We start from the raw sequence: 5,000 nt of genomic DNA on the forward strand, positions 1-5,000 counted from the left end.
CGGAGCGAAAAGGGTTTTCCATGAGATGGGAAATGCAAACTATTAGCCCCCCACAAGGTGTGTGAATAAGTAATTGTCTGATAATTAGCAAGGAATATACGTCTTTCTACTAAACAGGATGTATTGAATTCATAAATCATTAGATACTTTTTTTGAATGTCAACTAAGTATCGTAAGTAAATTGCTCCCGGTTGTTCACTTATTTGATAACCAGAGTTATTCTTTGATAAAAGATCACTATGAGTAAGACTCAATAGAATTTGATCAATCCTTTTTTCTGTTGTTAAGGTAGAAAACTGAACCAAGAATTCTTTTTCTTTATCATCAATCGAATCAGTGTTCGAGACCCAGGATTCTATTTGATCATCAATCCAATCACCATTCACGTTTTTTATTTTTCTTATCAAGGAATAGATTGCTTTACTTGGATGACTTAGATGTCTCGTATTTCTCGAAAAAGCGATTCGATTGATGGGATTTGGTATAATACTTATGAGATCGATGAGATTCCAATATTTATTCTTAGAACGTATGGATTTGACCCCATAAGCGGGACCACCACCCCATAGCATGTTGCTACCAAAAGCAAAACTCCGTATTTCTTCTAGAGAATCTCCTAATTGTTCCAGAGCAACTAGAAAGATATTCTTTAACCAGAAAGAATTCAGTTCAGATGTAGGATACCTATCCAGAAGTTTTCGCAACTCAATCATGTATGATGGAATCATCAAAGATTTTACCTTTTCGAACTCTGTCTGTAACTCACTATAGACTCGAGAAACAAAGAGAAGATGTGTACGAACGAGATATCCAGCAACAAGGAGAAGGAAAAGGATTGAATAGAAGAACTCCTGAACATTTAGCGATCTCAGATGTGTCGATATCAATAGTAACTCATTATTTCGATGAGTCATTTCTTCGGACAGAAGAAGATTATGGAAACAATTACCCGGAATCTCACTTATCAGATTCCATTGTGGAAGACACAATGGAATCTGACGAATTCGCCATAATATATCTGACCCATGCATAATATCATGAAAAATGGATACAAATTTTTGGCTGCTACTTAGTATCGGCAATAGGTCTGAAAAAGTATCTAAAAATATGAAATTTAGATATTTGTACCCCGTCGAGGTAAGGAACCATGGTATATATGTTTGGAATAGATTCCATTTTGAGAGAGTTGAAAAAAACACTATCTTGTTGAAAGGTTCTATACATCTGACCTTTCTCAAGGCATTTTTGTAGACAAGAACTCCGTTTTTTCCTTTTTTCGGATGGTAAATATTTCTCAGAACATGGAGTGTGAATCCAACCCATGTTTGAATTGAAATTGAGATACTGATACAAGTTCTTCCCTTCTGAATCAGGTATATTCATATCTGAAAGAGGTTGACAATAAGTTTTTTCAAAATGGACTATTTGTCCCTCTGTTAGAGGTGTTCCAGAAATGTCTGCGATCGAGTAAATAGCTCCACGAACGAATGGATCGTATCGAATTGGAAAATGGAAAGATTTGTAGAAGTTATACCCTTCGTCGCCACTTTGCGGAAAATCGTTAGGTATCAATATGTTAGATACCTGTAACTCGATTGGTGAAATAGTATCTCTCTTCAAAAAAGCATGTTTTTTTTGACCATCGCAAAAAGAAAAGATTTTGTTGCGAATGAACAAGATTTTGAGGAATTGTCCATACGTAAAATCATAATTATTGATACGGGCCTTTTCCACATAAAAAGGGAATCTTTTGTTACAATAGAAGCAGAAGTGATATTGATTATTCAAGAATCGAAGTCGATTTGCTTTATAAAAATAGTATATCAATGAACTTCTATGAAATGGTTTCACGGGATTCAGCCAATTGTCTGGATCGTGGGATATCATTGAGAAATAGGAATCTGTGTTATCAAAAGATTTCCTGCGATTCTTTCTAGTATGGAATGAGTCAATCATCCACTTTGGTATCTTATTGAACAAAAATGGTGATATTGTTCCTCCATTGATCAAGAATTTCGATTTTTGGGAAGTATCTTGGTCATCCAATAATAAGGGTTTCCTTTTTTTCAAATGAAAGATTTGAAGACCTATTGATTCTAATAACTGATTACAGAGTGGATCATTCGGACCTTTCAATTCATAGATGTGGATCTCGGACCTATGAATGGGGATACCCCCAAAACTCACAAATAAAAAAGAAGGAAGTGAGTTAGACAAAAAGAGAAGAAACTTGGGCAAAAAAAGAAGTAACTTGGACAAAAATAAACAAAGTGACTTAGACAAATCTTTTTTGTCGATAACCTCAGACCAATCAATCGAATATTGATTAATATGTAATCGATCGAACACTACTTGAAAACGGCTATTCTGCTCAGAAATGAAATAGTCCAAATGTTCCTGGAAATTCTTGCTCCCATTGGACCATTTGTATCTATATACATTAGGATCCCAATTCATAGATCTCTCCGTTCGAGAAATCAAAATAAGAGGATCGAACCACTTCTTCTGACTCTTTTTCAAATTTGATAAATGTTGGTTGATCGTGTATTTCATTCTAGTTCGATGATTCAGAGTATCATTTCCTATTTGATACCTTTGAATTCCATATTCGAAGTTGCAATTGAATCGATTCAATACATTTCTTATGTAACCATGGGTGCTATATTGGATTTGAATCAGATTTCGGATCAATCTATATTGATTGACTGCCTCCATTATGTTGTTGCTAGCAAATACAACTATTTTAGGTTTTGGATCTTCCACATTATTTCCGCAAGAGGTCTGGACCCATTTTTTTATGATCCTTCGATAAAAAGATTCATTCTCTTCATAAAAAAGAGGAGGTAGAACCAATAAAGAGTGCTTTTTCGATTCATCCCTGGAGTTCAATAACTCATTCAAGAAATGTTTTTGATCCAATCCGGAGGAATCCATAGAAAAATCAAATTCCTTATGATACACCAGATCCGGCTCGGTTATTGATAGAGTGAATAGATCTGCCATTTCTTGAAATATATCTTCTGATTCAAAATCGTGGTGTAACGTGTATCTCCCCCTGTTCCGGTCATGGAATAGATGAAATAAACCCCAAAATGGATTTTTGTTCAAGAATGAAATCTTATTGGAACTGTCCAGTTCACCCTTTGGAACCATATCACATCCTCGATAGGATGAAATAGGATGAATTGAGACGGTATTTTGTAAGTACATAATTATCTTGAATAAATTCACTATTTCTTTCTTTTCCGATCGCCTGGAAAAAGCAAGATGTTTCTTTTGTTCTTTTTTCAACAATTTCTGATCTCTAGTAGACCTATCAGTAGGATTCGAACCCAGATGAAGTTCTGACCATCTGTCAGAGAAAAAAGAACGAGTGGCTCTTGCAGGATTCCCAAAAAATTCTTCGATTTCTTCCGGAAGCAGATGATTATTCATCTGCTTCTCACGTTCCATGAATAGTCGGCACATTGAGGAATATCCAGAAAGGATTTTAAGGAATCGCTCTGATTCTATCTCTGTTCGTTCCGTTTGAAGAAAGGAAGGATCCCAACAAAGAATCGATCTTTCTTTTAGTTGTTGAATCTCTCTTTGATTGATCAATGTGTGATATTTCGAATCCTCATTCCTAATGGAATCGAAAGAATCCTTGGATTGATCAGAAGATCCTTTCAATTGGCTAGAATCCGTTACTTGAATGAAACTAGATCTCGTGGAATCATATTGAAGATTTGATGATACATTCCGTACCTTGCTAAAAAACCGATCCTTGTTTCCCAACCACACATTGTCTAACCAAATCCAATTCTCTCGTGACATGTTCCTCAAAAAATCCGATTCGTGCGGACTCTTCCCCCAACTAACGAAGAGATCTTGACGGAATTGCCACATATGAAATTGAGCACAATTTTGCAAAGAAATAGCCCGCTTGTTTCTCAAGAAGAGATGCGAAACATGCTCAATATCATTTGATTGAATAATTGACCCAGTCCCTTGTTGTTTGAAGAAACCCTCCACTTCCTTTGGTATTTTTTCACGAAAAGCAAACATGAGATAATAAATCCAGTCTTTCACTAAGATTTCGAATAGCTGTCCCGAATTCAAGTTGATTATGTTTCGCCTCTTTCTCGGGGAAAGACGATCAAAAAATTCCCAATCATGGTCCTTACGGATCGGATCATCCATATAATATACAAAAAGGAACTCCAGATATTTGATATCTTTCTCTTTGAATGAGATCTCAATTCCAGCGATGGTTTCATTAGATATCTTACAACTAGAATCGCTCTTTTTTCCTATCCAGTTCCTCCACCACCGCGAATCCCAGTTAAATTCAGGCATGATATACTTTTTAGTTATTGGGAGAACCCGAGTACTCTCTTTCGGATCCAGGAAAGAACTCTCAGAGATCTTTTTTCCTTTTGGAAGATACAGGAGCGGAACAATCAACCTATTGATATTGGAAGACTCAGATGATTCTTCCAATGTATCATTTTTGGGTCCAATGGAATTCATAGGTATAGGAAGAAGCCTTGTCAAATAGGGATTTTTTCTTTCGACCATTTTTCGATTGTTAATACGATATATAAGGACCGCTACTACAAAGAGTACTACATACTTGATCGTGAAATATCGATTGCTTGTTGAACCCTGTGAATTGCGTGAAAGTAGGATACTCCAAATTCGGGAGTCCAAGAGTTTTATAAAACTCTCTTGATGGAAAAAAATATGAATGAAAAATCCCGCTGAATTGAATTGGGTCCATGAATCTAAGAAATAGCGAGAATTCTTGATTTCTCTCAATATCTCTCTCAATTCGAAAATCCAGGATTTGAATTGATGTCCTTTCATCGAATCCTCCTAATTGCATTGATTTATCCGAAAGATTTCACTTCAATTGGAATTTGGTTATTCACCATGTACGAGGATTCCCGCTAAGCATCCATGGCTGAATGGTTAAAGCGCCCAACTCATAATTGGCGAATTCGTAGGTTCAATTCCTA

The 5,000-nt window shown here is 35.9% G+C and overlaps 1 non-coding gene across 1 annotated transcript in view; it reads left to right on the top strand.

Moving 5' to 3' along the window:
- Positions 1-4,935: 4,935 nt before the first annotated feature.
- TRNAM-CAU (transfer RNA methionine (anticodon CAU)) overlaps positions 4,936-5,000 on the top strand; it is a 74-nt gene continuing 9 nt past the window's right edge. Inside the window, exon 1 of the tRNA in view lies at positions 4,936-5,000. This exon is cut by the window's right edge and continues 9 nt beyond it. This is a non-coding gene — a tRNA (tRNA-Met).

Source organism: Vigna unguiculata, unplaced genomic scaffold (genome assembly GCF_037176805.1).
Source record: "Vigna unguiculata cultivar grain cowpea cultivar isolate G323 ecotype 2 unplaced genomic scaffold, ASM3717680v1 ptg000106l, whole genome shotgun sequence".
Taxonomy (NCBI): Eukaryota; Viridiplantae; Streptophyta; class Magnoliopsida; order Fabales; family Fabaceae; genus Vigna; species Vigna unguiculata.